This window comes from Ceratotherium simum, chromosome 16 (genome assembly GCF_057802395.1).
Source record: "Ceratotherium simum simum isolate JZ-2026a chromosome 16, ASM5780239v1, whole genome shotgun sequence".
Taxonomy (NCBI): domain Eukaryota; kingdom Metazoa; phylum Chordata; class Mammalia; order Perissodactyla; family Rhinocerotidae; genus Ceratotherium; species Ceratotherium simum.
The window spans coordinates 62,717,858-62,732,427 of record NC_141915.1 but is presented as its reverse complement, the minus strand read 5'-3'; positions in this window follow the sequence as shown (position 1 = coordinate 62,732,427).

Genomic DNA, 14,570 nt, shown 5'->3' with positions numbered 1-14,570 from the left:
GTGGAGGTTCGGGATCCGGTGCGTTCTGCGGCCCAGGGGGGCGAAGCGGAGACAGCTGTGGCTGGTGGTGCTGTTGAGTCACTGTTGAACTGCGGCGGACGCTGGAGCACCCACCCCACGCAAAGGCTCTAGGTTTGCTGACCCGAGGCTGCCGCTCCTGTGCGTCGCCGCTGCGCGCTCCTCGCTCGTCCCCGTCCCCGCTCTGGAGCGGGCCTAGCACCTGCCTCACCAGTCCGCGCTTGATTCTCATGGTGAGGACCGTCCTATGCATTGCAGGGTTTTAGCAGCATCCTGGTCCCTATATTCTAGATGTCAGTAGCAGTCCCCCCACCCCCAGGTTTGGCAACCCAGACTGTTTCCAGATATTGCCAAATGCCCCCTGAGTGCAAAATCTCACCCTGAGACCCCTGTTCTAGCAGGACCCAGCATGGTGAGTACAGCGTGATGAGAGTGGCTTCCTTCAGTGGGGGAGACAGCGGGGACACCAGCAGCCCCAGCGGGGACAGGACAGGAATGGCATCCTCTGGCTTGGGGGCCTGACACCAGGAGACTGAGCTGGGTCTGGGTGGGGCCTCGACCATCTCTGGAAGGATGATGAGGGTCTGCCAGGAGAGGGGGAGCCGTGGCGCTCCAGGCTGCCCGATCACAACAGCAGGCTTTTCTGCTTCCTCCCACTCTGCTGTTGGTCTGAAGCTCCAGAGCCCCAGACAGCATCAAATGGTGGAGAAACCTGACCTCTTTTAGCATTTCTCTTCCAGCCAAGATGCATTTCAGGAGGAATTTCAAGTGACCTGGGGGGAGGGGAGCGACTCCCTGCACCTGTTGATGTGCCTGCCGCACCTTTTCATCTGGTTAGAGGCTTGGGAGTCTAACTGGGTTATAGGGATGGAATTATCCCCCTCAGGAGAAGCCTGAGTCTGCAGGGCCCCACAGAGCCGGGACTGAGGTGGTGCCCTCAGGAGTGCTGGGCAGAGGTGCGGGGTTACCCTTGAAGGGTATTACAGGTGAAGGATCTGTTTAGAGCAGCCTGGAACTGAGACGGTCACCCCACCCAGCCAGAGCTGGAGCGGGGACCCTGCCCAGTTATAGACAGTGGTGGCACCTGAGACCCAAGGTCAGCTTCAAGGCTGGAAGACTACACTTGTGCATTTCGGGCTTGGGGCCTGTGACTCCCCTCCCCACACCCCCTTGGATGTGCCCCTGCCCCCATCGCCCCACCAAGGTGCAGAAGTGCTTCGAGAAATGGGCAAAGTGAAACCACCACCCGGGCTGTGGGGGAGAGGAACCTGCTGGATGTGAATCTGGAAACTGCAGCCACCTCTGTGCCTGCTAAGCATGTGCATGCAGCACAGCAGCGCCTCTTACCCAGGGTGCCGCAGGTGTTAAAGAAACCCAGCGCACCGTCCCCGCGTTGTAAGCAGCCCCGCCAGGCCCGTCCATCCTGAAGGGCCACGTAGCTTGTCAGGGTCCAGGTCTTCACACTGAGGAAGGGGCGGGGGCAGCTTTAGGACACCCTCATGTTGCAAACGCAGAGATTGAGTGCTACCGGCCTGAGTGACCTGGTCAGGGTTTCAAAACCCCCAGTGACTGCTGGACCAAAGGGAAGAGGCCATCTCTAGGGCAGCACAGAGCTGGTTCCCATCCCAGGCCCAGGGCTCTGTGACCTGGAAGGCTGCTAAAGCACCTGTGCCCAAGTCCACTTCCCTAAAAGTAGGACAGTACAATGGTGCGTGGAGGACGTGCGTTTGTCAAAACCTGTAGAACATACAGCATAAGAGTGAATGCTGCAGCCTTTAGTTGATGATATATCAACACTGGCTCGTCAATTGCAACAACCGTGCACACTAAGCAAAATGTCAGTAATAGGGGAATCTAGGGGACAGGGAGGGAGTATAAGGGAACTCTCTCTACTGTCTGCTCAGTTTCTCTGTAAACCTAAAAAATTAAATCTATTAAAAAACAAAAGCTAAGGTAATCGTGCTTGCCTGGCAGTGTTCTTGGAAGAACCCGATAGGATCTTGGGAAAGGCCTGACCTTGCTACTCTCAGACCCAGTCTTTGTGATAGGCCTTCCCTTCTGGGGACACAGGTACCTCCAGATTCCTGGAGGGTTCCTAAAGCAGGAATTTCCAGATTTCGCTCCTTCTGACAAGCTGCCAGCTGCAGGGTGCGGCCCCAGCTGCAGAACTGGTTCCTGTAGCTTCATTGGCTCCTGGGGAGGTTTATGCTCCAGAAATGCTCCAGGCCTCCTGGGCACCTCTGCACCCGGCAACGTGAGGCTGCTGACCTCATCCCCCACCCCCACCCCTACCCCCCTGCCCCAGCCTGCAAAGCCACCTGCAAATGAAGCATCCCCAGGATAGGACTCCTGGTGCCTGTGGTGTCAGGCTCTTGGGGACATGCTACGTTTGGGGCTGGGCCAGCAGGATGAAGTGGGTCCTGGCTATCTGAGGCTGCCCGACAACCACCCACCTGGCTTCACGACCTAGGGTCCAGCTGGGAACAAAGAAACCACAGCGAGATCGATTGTGAACCAAAAGAGTCCTTGCCCATCACAGTATGGGTCCTCCCAGGGGGGAAGAGAACCCTGAGGTATCTTGGTCCATGATGCCTGGGGGCGCCTCTCAGCGAGCGTTTCTCTCAGTTAAACCCAGGAAGGGGCCACAGCCGCCACCGCCCCCACCCAGAGTGGGAAAGGAGCTGGGTATCATGGCGTCCCAGCAAAACCTGGGTGCTTCCTTCATTCACGGTCTCCGAATGCCCCAGCGACTTTTGGAAGGCCAGTGCGACAGCAGAACCTGCTGGAGTTTCGAAGGCAGAGCTGCACTCCAAGCCTGCTCATGTCCCCACCCTGGTGACAGCAGCCAAGGGAGCTGGGCCCCCACCGTCCAGCCCAAGTACCTTTCACGGCCCCATGAGACCGGACTGATGGCACCGGTGGCAGAGTGACGGGGCTCCGTGATGACAGCAGGGCCCACAGCACAACTCAGTGCGCAGTACGAGGTGGCTGCTAGGGAGGGGGTGGTGATACAGGGTGACTGGACCTATGGGTCCATGCCAAAGCTCAGGTCAGTGTCAACCTTCACTCCCCGTCTGTCCATTTGCTCAAGAAATGTTTACCTGGCGTGCCCTCCTGGGCACATCTCTCTGATACGTTCCAGGGCTGCGGCCCCTGACCTGGGCCAGGCCTGAAAAGGCAGGCCGTGGCCAGGCAGAGAGGGCCCTCCCTCTTCCCCTCCCCCTCCCCGTCCCGTGGCAGCTCCAGTGGCCTCTGCTGTGACCACAACCCATGGTTATGACCGGACAGCATCTACGGGTTCCCAAGTATGTCCTTGAACTGGGAGTTTTTACAGCTTGAACAGCAGGCACCCGTGTTTCGTCTACTGCAGGCGTTTTTTCTTCAAGTGCGGCAGGGACCCATCACCGGAGGAAGGAGACTTGCTGGGGTGGGGTCTGTGGGGCTGGACACCCATTCCCAGCCTCTGATGTGGGTGGTGGATGGACCTGGGCTCTGGCGTGGCCCCTCCCTGGTCTGGCTCACACGGGCTGTGGGGTCGGGTCTGTTTCTGAGCCTCAGTTACGGGCAGGGTGGAGGGGGTCTCCGTTCTTGGGGAGATGTACGGTTCCTGACGTCGTCACACAGAGCCTCATGTCAGGTGGTGGTGACAAGCCTTGGCTCCGCGCAGATGTCGATCCTGGCTCTCGTCAGGCTTGGCCTCTCGTGGGGCACCTCCCCCAGCCCTCTGCTCACTGTGCTCCCCACAGTGTGAGTTCCTTCAGCCCAGCCACTGTAAACACTGATTTTCTGCCCACTCTTGAGGTTTTCCAATGTGTATTGATGGACATTCTGTTGTTCAAAATGCCCAGTCGCCTGAATCTGCCCATTGAAACATCAATTTCCTCCTCTAGAAACTGGACACTTCCAAAAAACGTTAAAAGTTTTTCCCAAACACGTGCAGGAAATTTTCTCTTGGCATTGAACTGAACTTCAGAGCGTCGGCCAACCATGCCCCCTGCTTCACCCCTTTGTGGTTCCTGTGAAAACATGCAGGCCCACCTGCCGAGAACAGTCTGTGCTGGACCCTGTGCCTGCCCGCTCCACCCTGGCCCCCGCGTCATTGCTGCCACGCTGCTTTCCCCTCTGGGTTATTTTTGCCGACCTTCTCATAGGAACATAATTATTGTAATTGTGGTGAAATGATGGATCATGAGCAAACACTTGTAATTTCACATTTGGCAACTGTAGTGAGCAACAGGTAATCACGATGTGAAGCAGCAGGAGAGTGCCAGCCAGCCTCAGCCCAATAACCTTCACCAAACACCTCCTTAACCCAATTTGCTGGCACATTTTGCTGTCTGTACGTCAGAGAAAAGTGGGAGGGAGAAAGTGGGCAGCCAGCTAGATTGGGAGCTGAATTGCCAGTTGGCCGTGGGGGCCACGTGCTGGGCATGGGCTTTGAGTCCAGGCAGGCTGGCCAGGTGCGTGACACTGGGTGGTGTCCGCCCAGGGTTGGCAGGTGGCTCAGCAGTGAAAGACGACTCCGGTGGTATGATTATCCCTGCATCATCGTTGGCATTGTTTGCAGCAGCCACTTTGGGCCATCTTGGCCTGGGCAGTGTCTCACTCTAGCTGTGAATGGACCATGGGCCTCAGGGTGGTGAGCTGTGGTGATCCCACAGCCATTGAACCAGCAGAAATGTCTCTGTACTCCGAGTCGCTCGAGGCAGCACCCCACAGGGATGGAGAACCCCTAAACTCGAGGCAGCACGGCACATGGATGGAGGGCCCCCAACCTCATGGCAGCACCCCACAGGGATGGAGGGCCCCCAACCTCGAGGCAGCACCTCACAGGGATGGAGGGCCCCAATCTCGAGGCAGCACCATACAGGGATGGAGGGCCCTCAACCTCGAGGCAGCACCCCACAGCGATGAAGGGTCCCCAACCTTGAGGCAGCACCCCACAGGGAAGAAGGGCCCGCTGACCTCCATGGGCTAGTCTCAGGAGGGGACTGACTGCAGTAGAAGGTGAATTTGTACAGGGAGGTGATGGCTTGGCATCCGAGTAGACCCCAAATGTGGCCACTCAGATGCACAGAAGCTGAGACCATGAGTGACCATGTCCTGAGCCTGGCCTGGGCTGGTCTGGGTGTCTGGACCTTTGTCGTCGAGGAGCTGACAGACCCCAGGGGCTGGGAGCTGGGTTATCCCTCCCTAGCCCAGGAGAAGATGTAAGCAGGAAGAGCCAAGCACAGGGGCTGGAATTGAGGAGGGGGATGTGCCCCAGCTGTCAGGGACCCTCAGAACGCTCCCACCGGGCGCCGGGCCCTGGAGAAGCCGGGTCCACCCCAGTCTGTCCTTCAGGGTCCTGAGCAATAATGTTGGGCTGATGGCTCCCACTCTGCCCTGAAGGAGGGTGGAGCTAAGGATCCCCCCAAAGCCCGCCTGCCACACTGCAGCCCAGCCCTCCACACCCCCAGGCCCACCTCTTCTGAGCCACACACAATCCTCCCAAGCCTGCGCAGCGGGCCAACCCCACCACCTGGGTGAGCAGGATCCCAGATGAGGAAAACAGACAGGGCAGCCCTGAACCCCCTGGGCTGGGCTCAGACCTCCACTAGACAATCAGCACCACAGAAAAACCTTGTACCACGTATTTAGTGAGTGTATGCAGTCCACGGTTTAACCACCTCCTCCTCGCCCAGCTCACTCATCACTTCTCCTGGGATGCCTTCCAGGCTCAATCCAGCGCCTCTGTCCCTGGCAGCCCAGCCACAGGCCAGGCCTCACAGGGCCCCCAGCAGACTGGGGGCTGCACACAGCCTGTCATCGAAGATCCCCTAGCTGGGCTGTGATGGTCCCCCCACTAGGAGGCTCCAGCCTGTGACATCCAGAAGGCAGGTTCCTGGCTGCCGGGGGCGGTGCTGGGGGCCAGGCCCAGAGAGCCCACTTCTGTGCAAAGGTGCTGGCCTCAGCCTCCACATCTTCACCCTGTGCCAGGCTCACTTCTCCCAGTAGATGCTCCCATGCCCTCCCAGTAGATGCTCCCATGCCCTCCCAGTAGATGCTCCCGTGCCCTCCCAGTAGGTGCTCCACATGCCCTCCCAGTACGTGCTCCCGTGCCCTCCCATAGGTGCTCCCGTGCCCTCCCAGAACGTGCTCCCATGCCCTTCCAGTATGTGTTCCCCATGCCCTGCTCCCAATTCAGCTGCCTGGTTGAACCAGCCTCTGAGGGAAGGACGTAGATGCCAGCTGCCTCTGGGAGGAGGGGAGAGTCTGATACAGCAATTACCGTTTTATGTCCCAGTTGTGCATTTTGAAAAGTCTGAGGCAGCATGAAAGTTCAGGCACAGTGGGCCCAGCTCCATGTGCCCCCCAATTCACCAGCTGTTAGCATTGCCACATCTTCGTGTGTTGCCTGTGCACACACATTCATATATTTTCCACTGCACCATTTGAAAGTTGCAGAGAACATGACTCTTTGCCCCTAAATACTTGAGGAGAAGCTGCCTGCCACCAGGACGACATACACCACCACCACGGTACCATTAGCACAGCACAGAGCCTCAGGGAAGGACAAGATCCCTCAGTGCAGCGAGGTCTGAGGTCACATGTTCCCAGTTTTCCCCAAAACATCTAGTATAAGGAACAGAGCCCCTCACTGGGGCTCTGCCACGTGGAAGCCTTTCTCTGCCCCTGGCCCAGCCCAGCCCTCCCGGGGCTTACTGGTGGGTGCCACAGCCCAGCACTGGAGCCCACCCTCCCTGGCAGGAGGCCCTGGGGGTGCTGAGCTAACCACCCATTCACATCCATCTGAATTCTCAGCCAGATCTGCTGACGCGGGGGTAAGGGAGTCCCTGTCTAGCCGACTGTGCTCTTGCGCCCCTAAATGGTGGCCTGTCAACGTCTGCTAGCCCAGGAATCTGGGCGTCTGGAGCAGAAACAGTGACATGGTACTCTGGGCCTTCAAGCAATCAAGGTGTAAAATCCCTTTCCCTGCCCTGACAAAAGGAGAAGGCAGGTCCTGCAGAGGCTCCGGGGGCTGCGTGGCCCATGCTAGACGAGCCCAGGCCCACCTGAGCTCTCCCCCTCAGGCCCCACAGGTGTTGGGCACACCTCGGCCCCAACGGAACCTGCATGAGCCAGGGACACGGGTGAAGGACAGAGTGAACGGTGCACGGTACAGTCACTGCCCACAAGCTGCCCAGCTGGACCGGGTTCAGCCCTCCATGGTCCTGGCTGGGAGCCCCAGGGACAGGCCCTCCCTGGGTCAGTTCTGGGCCATACCTCAGAGACTCAGCCCAGATGGGCAGGTGGGGCAGCTATGAAACACCCTCATCTGGAGCCTATCAGGTGGGGCCTTGTCCCCACCCGTGCAGTTGGCCTCCTGTCCCTCTCGCCCAGACCTGGCGAGAGGCCACAGCAGGCCAGACAGCTCGGGGCTGCCCCCTGCTGAAGGGGCTGAGAACAGGCCTGAGGGCCCTGGAGCACGGAGAGGAGTAGGGGACAGTACCACCCAGAACCAGGAGAAGCAGGCGAAGTTGGCCTTGGAGGTCGGGTGGGGGTCACCTCGCTAAGTCGGCGGTCCTTCCCGACATGGCAGTGGGACATCCCACTAGCCGAGTGAGCCTCACCTTCCCCAGGGCCCAGGAGAGGGTGGCTCACAGGGTAGAAGAGGGAGGGTCCCAGAACCCTGCATGGGATGGGTGTGGAGTGGGGGTCCTGGGGGCCTGGGGAGAGTCCAAAGGGGCCATCACATGGGCTTGACAGACCATGGAGTCAGTGGGCGAGGGGGCACAGGCAGGGGTCGGGGGAAGGACAGGTGCTGGGACCCCCTGCTAGGTGAATGTGAGGGTGGGGCAGATGGCGTGATGAGAGGAGGGGAGGGTCACTGGTGGCCTCCAGACATTTACACTTGAGGTCACCAAACTGGACATAGGCGAGATCAACCAGGCAGCGACTTGATATCATTGCGAACTCATTCTTCTAGTCTGCGAAGTCATAGTGCACTCCTTTGGTGATTAGAACGTTTCTCAAGAGAACCCTATCGGATGGGCGCTGGCAGCGGGGCCAAGGTGATGAGAGGATCCAAGTAAGTGAGAAGATGCGGGTGGGGAAGACCCCTGTGCACCTCACCACATGGCCCCGGCACTCCTGTGCCCCTCACCCCACAGCTCCCTTCACCCCTGTGCCCCTCACCCCACAGCCCCCCACTCTGTGCCCCTCACCCCACAACTTCCCTCACCCCTGTGTCCCTCACCCCACAGCCCCCCTCACCCCACAGCCCCCACCCCATGCCCGTCATTTACAGCCCCCTCACCACACACCTCCTCACCCCCGTGCCCCTCAACCCTCACCCCTCCACCCTGTGCCCCTCACCCCACAGCTCCCCACCCCGTGCCCCTCAACCCACAGCCCCCCACCCTGTGCCCCTCACCCCACAGCTCCCTTCACTCCTGTGCCCCTCACCCCACAGCCCCCCCTCCGCACCTATCACCACACAGCCCGCTCCCCACTCCCGCCTGAGGCATTAATCCTGCATTGATTGAGGAAAAGGTAATGGCCCCTCTGAGGCAGTTGCCATGTAAGACAATGCCAATTCTCCTCAGCGCCCTACCCCACCCCCACTCTTTGCTTCTAGACCTTGTCAACTTTAAAAGCAAATTTGCCTGTTATTTTATCTCAAAATGAGTTCATTTGGGAATAGCCAAAAGAATAATTGCAATTCACAATGTGCATGCTATGGGGAACCACAGGCAAACCCAGAGAACAAAGGAAGGGAGATGCTTTTACAGGGAAAAGGAGTAGGGAGGGGCTGTTCTAAAGGAGAGTCCATTGGGGGACAGTATCAGTTCAGGGAGACACCAGCCTCTCTTGGCTGAGCTGCGGTGTTTCTCATTGGCTGAGCTGTGGGGTTTCTCACTGGCTGGGCTGTGGTATTTCTCATTGGCTGAGCTGTGGCATTTCTCATTGGCTGAGCTGTGGCATTTCTCATTGGCTGGGCTGCGGGGTTTCTCATTGGCTGAGCTGTGGCATTTCTCATTGGCTGGGCTGCGGGGTTTCTCATTGGCTGAGCTGTGGGGTTTCTCATTGGCTAAGCTGTTCCTGGGAGGGGAGAGAAATCTTCCTTCAGTAGTAAAGTTGTACTTCCTGCTGGAGATGGAAGTGTACTCTCTTCCTGCTTGGTGGCATTGACCATGTGTGATAGAGTGTGAGAGCTCCCCCTACAGGCCATCTTGACTCCAGTTTAGTTACGGTTTCATTTGTTAATTTCCACAACCTATAACTAGACTCAAGTCCCAGCAGATCCTGGAAGGTGACCCATGAGGAGATGTGCTACACCCTGAAAGAGCTACTTGAGTTTTCTAATTTGTACAGACAGAAGTCTGGGGAAGGAGTGTGGGAATGGATACTGAGGGTGTGGGATAATGATGGAAGGAAGATAAAGTTGGATCAGGCCAAATCCAAAAATGTTGACATGGCTCGCTAAGCAGGGATTCTGTGTTAATGCTGCAGCTCAGCAGGTTAGGAAGGGCTCTGATCCTTGGTTGAAACATAGACCAACAGGTGGCCCCCAGGGAGCAGGTTAGAAATGCCAGACCTGCCTTGGTTTAATGTAGAGAAAGGGATTCAAAAGCTTAGGCATATTAGAATATTAGAGTGGATTTGTCATTTAAGACCTACTTGCCCACACTGGGGGTCCAGAAGACAGATCTTTCACCAGTACTTTGAGAAATAAATTTGTGAGTGAGCTCCAGCATCTTTGAGAACTCTGTGATGGCTCTTCTCTGTAGGCCAGACCTAAGAGGGGGAACCACAGCCAGCTACTCAACTGGGAAATCTAAACTCAATGGGGGTAATTGAACCCTGGGGTGGCAGGGGCCAACTGGTGTCACCCAACTGCCAAAGGCAAGGCAGGCACAGTGACTGTGATGGACAGAAGAGTCCAAGCAGCGACCAGAAGAGCCTGACTGGACAGACCTATGGCCTTGGCTAGTTAATCATGGCATTCCTGGAGGTGAAACAGATAGGAAGCCTACTGATTCTTACTTGATCTGTATAAGCAGAGAAGTTCTAGGTCAAGTGAACAAAAGTCTAACCTGAATCATAAAAACAGAGAGTCACAGCCCTTCACACAATTCCCAGACTAGAGACCATTTACAGACCCAGAACCCCTTGAATAAAGGGCAGGCTGGGTCCTCTTAAGGAAGGACCCCAGTACACTACTGAAAATTTATCCTGTTAATCCTTCTCCCAGCCTTCCCCAAAGGGACCTGTAGCATTTTACCAGGGTAACTGTGCACTGGGGAAAAGGAAATAATCAGAACTTTTGGGAACTACTGGACACTGAGTCTGAACTGACATTGATTCCAGGAGACCCAAAACGTCTTCAGTCAGACGTAGAAGCTCAGGGAAGCCAGGTGATCCGTGGAGTTTTAGCTCAGGTCCATCTCACAGTGGGTCCAGTGGGTCCTCAAACCCATCCTGTGTTTATTTCCCCAGTTCCAGAATGCTTAATTGGAATAGACACACTCAGAGCTGGCAGATCCCACACTGGTTCCCTGACCTGTGGAGTGAGGGCTATTATAGTGGGAAAGGCCAAGTGGAAGCCACTAAAACTGTGTCTACCTAGGAAAATAGTAAACCAAAAGCAATACACATCCCTGGAGGGACTGCAGAGAGTAGTGCCCCCATCAAGGACCTAAAAGGTGCAGGGGTGGTGATTGCCTCCGCATCCCCATTCAACTCACCTATGTGGCCTGTGCTGAAGACAGACGGATCTTGGAGAATGACAGTGGAGTATGGTGAACTTAACCAGGTGGTGACTCCATTGCAGCTACTGTTCCAGATGTGGTTTCATTGCTTGAGCAAATTAGCACATCCCCTGGTATGTACCTGGTGTGCAGCTATTGACCTGGAAATGCCTCTTCATCCATCCCTGTCCATAAGGCCGCCTGTAGCAGCTTGCTTCCGACTGCAAGGCCAGAGATACACCTTCACTGTCCTCTCTCAGGGATGCATCAATTCTCCAGCCCTGCGTCACCGTTTAGTCCACAGGGATCTTGCTCACCTCTCCCCTCTGCAGGATTTCACCCTGGTCCTCTACATGGATGACATTGTGCTGATTGGAACTAGTGAACAGCAGGTGGCAACTATCCTAGACTTCCTGGTAAGACATATGCATGTCAGAGGGTGAGGGATCAATCGATTAAAATTCAGGGCCCTCTACCCCTGTGAAATTTCTAAGAGTCCAGTGTGTCGGGCATGAGGAGATGTTCTCTCTAAGGTGAAGGATGAGCTGTTGCACTCGGCCCCTCCTACAGCTGAAAAGGAGGCACAATGCTTAGGGGCCCCTTTGGCTTTTGGAGGCAACACATCCTCCTTTGAGCGTGCTACTCCAGCCTATTACTGAGTGACCTGAAGAGCTGCTGGTTCTGAGAGGGGCCCAGAACAAAAGAAGGCCCTGCAACAGGTCAGGTGAGCTGCTTTGCCACTTGGGCCATACTATCCAGCCGATCCAGTGGTGCGTGAAGGGTCCATGGCTGGTAGGGATGCAGCACCCACCATGGCCTCTGGCACATTCTGCGTGTGTTGTTTGGGGAAGACCATCTTTGCTTTGATCCACCCATTCCACATCTGTAAATGGACTTGATGAAATCACAGCACGGACCCCGCAGGGACTGTGGGGTGGCCCAGGCGGTGCACACATAGGCTCAGGGGTGGGTGAGGTCCCTGTTTTCCTTTGTGAGTCGGGAGCACGGACCCTCCCCTCCCTCTGTGCACCCTACTGTCCAGTCCTGACCCCGTCACCCCAGAGCAGTGGCGGCAGCCACAAGAAACTGCTGGTGTCTGTTTTACCCTCGAGCCTGGAGAGGCCGTCGGACTCTGGGTGCCCTGGGTCCTGACCTCACACCTCTGGGGCGTGGCGCCTCCCCATCACCCCCTTGACGAGCAGCCACCTGCCTTCCAGCTTTGCATGTGTCGTAGAGAAAACGAGGTGGAGAAAGTTGTGATTGAGCCTAGAGTTGACAAAAATGTTTTAAATCATACCTCTTAACTATGAAAGTAAATACACTTATTGAAAAAAAGAATTGTTCTGGAGGTACCGCAAGAAAAACGAGAGATTTCCTCTTTGCCCTCCTGACCCTGCCCCACAGTTGGTGTGTTTCCCCAGTGTTGCCTTGGTGTTGCGGGTGCATGCCTGTGCATGTGTGTGTGTGCGTATGTGAGCATGTGTGCGCATGTCTGTATGCATGCACGTGTGTGCGTGAGCATGTGCGTGGGGGTGCATTATGTGTGTGCGTGTGCACAAATAAGTGTGTTCGTGTGCGAGTGTGCACGTGTGCATGCATGTGTTTGGCAGGTGTTTGCGTGTGTGTGTGCATGTGAAGAGTTCTGCACGGAATTTAGTAAACTGACTAAGGAGCGTCCACAGTGGCTCAGTTTCACTTTTAATCCCAGCAAAAACCTGCAGGGCTTGTAGGGGCCACGAGGCTGGCGCTGGTGCCTGTGAGGCAGGATCAGGATTTCAAATCCAATTTTTAAAAGACAAATAGCAGAGTTGGGGGCTGGTGGCGTGTTTTGCTTTTTCGTGGTCGGGTTGTCTCCCTGGGGGACACAGTGCCTGGCCAAGGCACCAGCGTTAGGGTACAGAGGAGAAAGGAGTTAAAGTCTGTGGGTGTCAACAGGAAGCCCTTTTGTTGGCATCTTTGAATTCTGTCTGTTCTCACTTCTTTCAAGTCTGGCCGAGGGCGGGCAGAGCGGCTGCCATCTCCCTGGTGACCAGCCTCTGAATGTCCACAGTCCCCTTCCCTGGCGACCGCCCAGCCTGCCCATGCCACGGTCCCTCCTGACCCTTTCTAGAGTCTCAGCCCCACAGCCACAGCAGGGCACAGACAGGGACTGAGGCAGGGACATGAGGTGGCCCTCTGGGTGCAGGATCTGCTGGGTCCAGGCTCAGTCCCTTCTGCACCGGCCCCCACCATCTCTACCCTGCAAAGGTCTCCTCTCGGTCCAGCTCCTCCCATCCTCAGGGTGGTGGTGAGGGTGGTGCTGCCCAGCTGGGCAGATGGGGAGCAGGCAGTACCTGGCCTGACCTAGACTGAGCTCCCTGAGGAGGTGTGTCGGGCTCACCTTCGGGCCCTGCACACCCTGCACATGGTCGGTGCTCGACAGGAGTTTGAAGCAATGAGGGGTTTTAACTCTAGCGGAAGTTCACTCGACGGGCCCTGGGGTGACCAGTGCTCTGAGGGGTCCTCGGGAAGGGCATCCTGAGCAGCATCCCTTGGCCATTGGGGGTCTGCTCCTCACAGCCCATGGCTCAGGCCATGTGAGCCACGTTCTGAACATCACCTGTCTCTCTTATTCTGTGCACTGTCTCCCTAAAAGCAAGAAGCCTGGCCAGACCCCTCATGAAGCCCGACTTGGGAGGCCAACTCCAGCCTCTGACACCTCCTTCCCTCACTTGGAAGAGAGGCAACACGCCACGGGACTAAGTGGTGTGCGCAGGTGGGTAAAGGCCCAAAGGTAGGAGGAAGGACGGACCCTCGTCCCAGCCCCAGCTCATGGTTGGTGCCCCGGGGCTCAGGCCGGCACCCATGTTGAACTTTGCGGGAGGGAAAGGCAGCACAGCCACCACATACTGTTTCCAGCACCTTCTGAGAAAGGGCCTGCGCTGCCTCTCTGAAGGGCGGGGGGTGGGACCCTGTCGCCAGCACTTGAATGGAGGGCCTGCTGCAGACAGCGGGGTGCGGTGGGCAGGGCCTGCTCACGGCCTGGTTCCCAGCCCACTGTGGGGGCCGTGACCCTGTGCCCCAACCCCGTCATGGGGCTGACAGTGCAGCAGGATCAGACGGCTGCGTGGAGCTGTGCTCACTAAACTCACTCTCATCCTCTCGTCCTCTCCATTCTCCTGCTTGCACCTGTGATGCCTGTGGATCATAAGCAGCTTTTGTAGGATCCCAAAAAGGGAACCCCAACTCCAGCCTCGGGAAGGCGCGGACCCACAGACACAGAAGACCGAGCTTGATGCAAACGCAAGAGGTAAGAGGTTTATTAAGCGGAGCTCCGGGTCGACACATATCTCTCGCAGGAGACAGAGGAGTCGACCCCGAACCTTAAGGGGCAAGCTCTTTTATAGGATTCGGAAGCATAAAGCGGGAAAAGGTTGGCGCGGTCTTACATGATTGGCTAATTTAAAACATTTAAACAGTTACATTTTATGGCGCGAATTGCTATGGCGCGAAGCAATTATCAGGTTACACACACGCGTCCCCATCTGGACCCCCTCCACCCCGACCCTCCCAAACTTATCCCTCTGGAGCACTCTCTTGTTCTCAATTTTCCCCGAACAGTTTAGGGCGAGTCTTCTATGAATAGAGTCAGTCAGGATCGATAAACGTTCCCCCTTATACCAGGAATCCTTAGGGTGTGGAGGTGCCTGTCTCTAAGGTATTAACTTTTAAATTTTTAATATAATTTACTTCCTTCACTTTGACCACATCCTGAGAAATCACCGTCTTAGGTGAACCGTGAGGATCTTTTCCTTCTGAAGAAGGCAAAGTTAGGGAGGA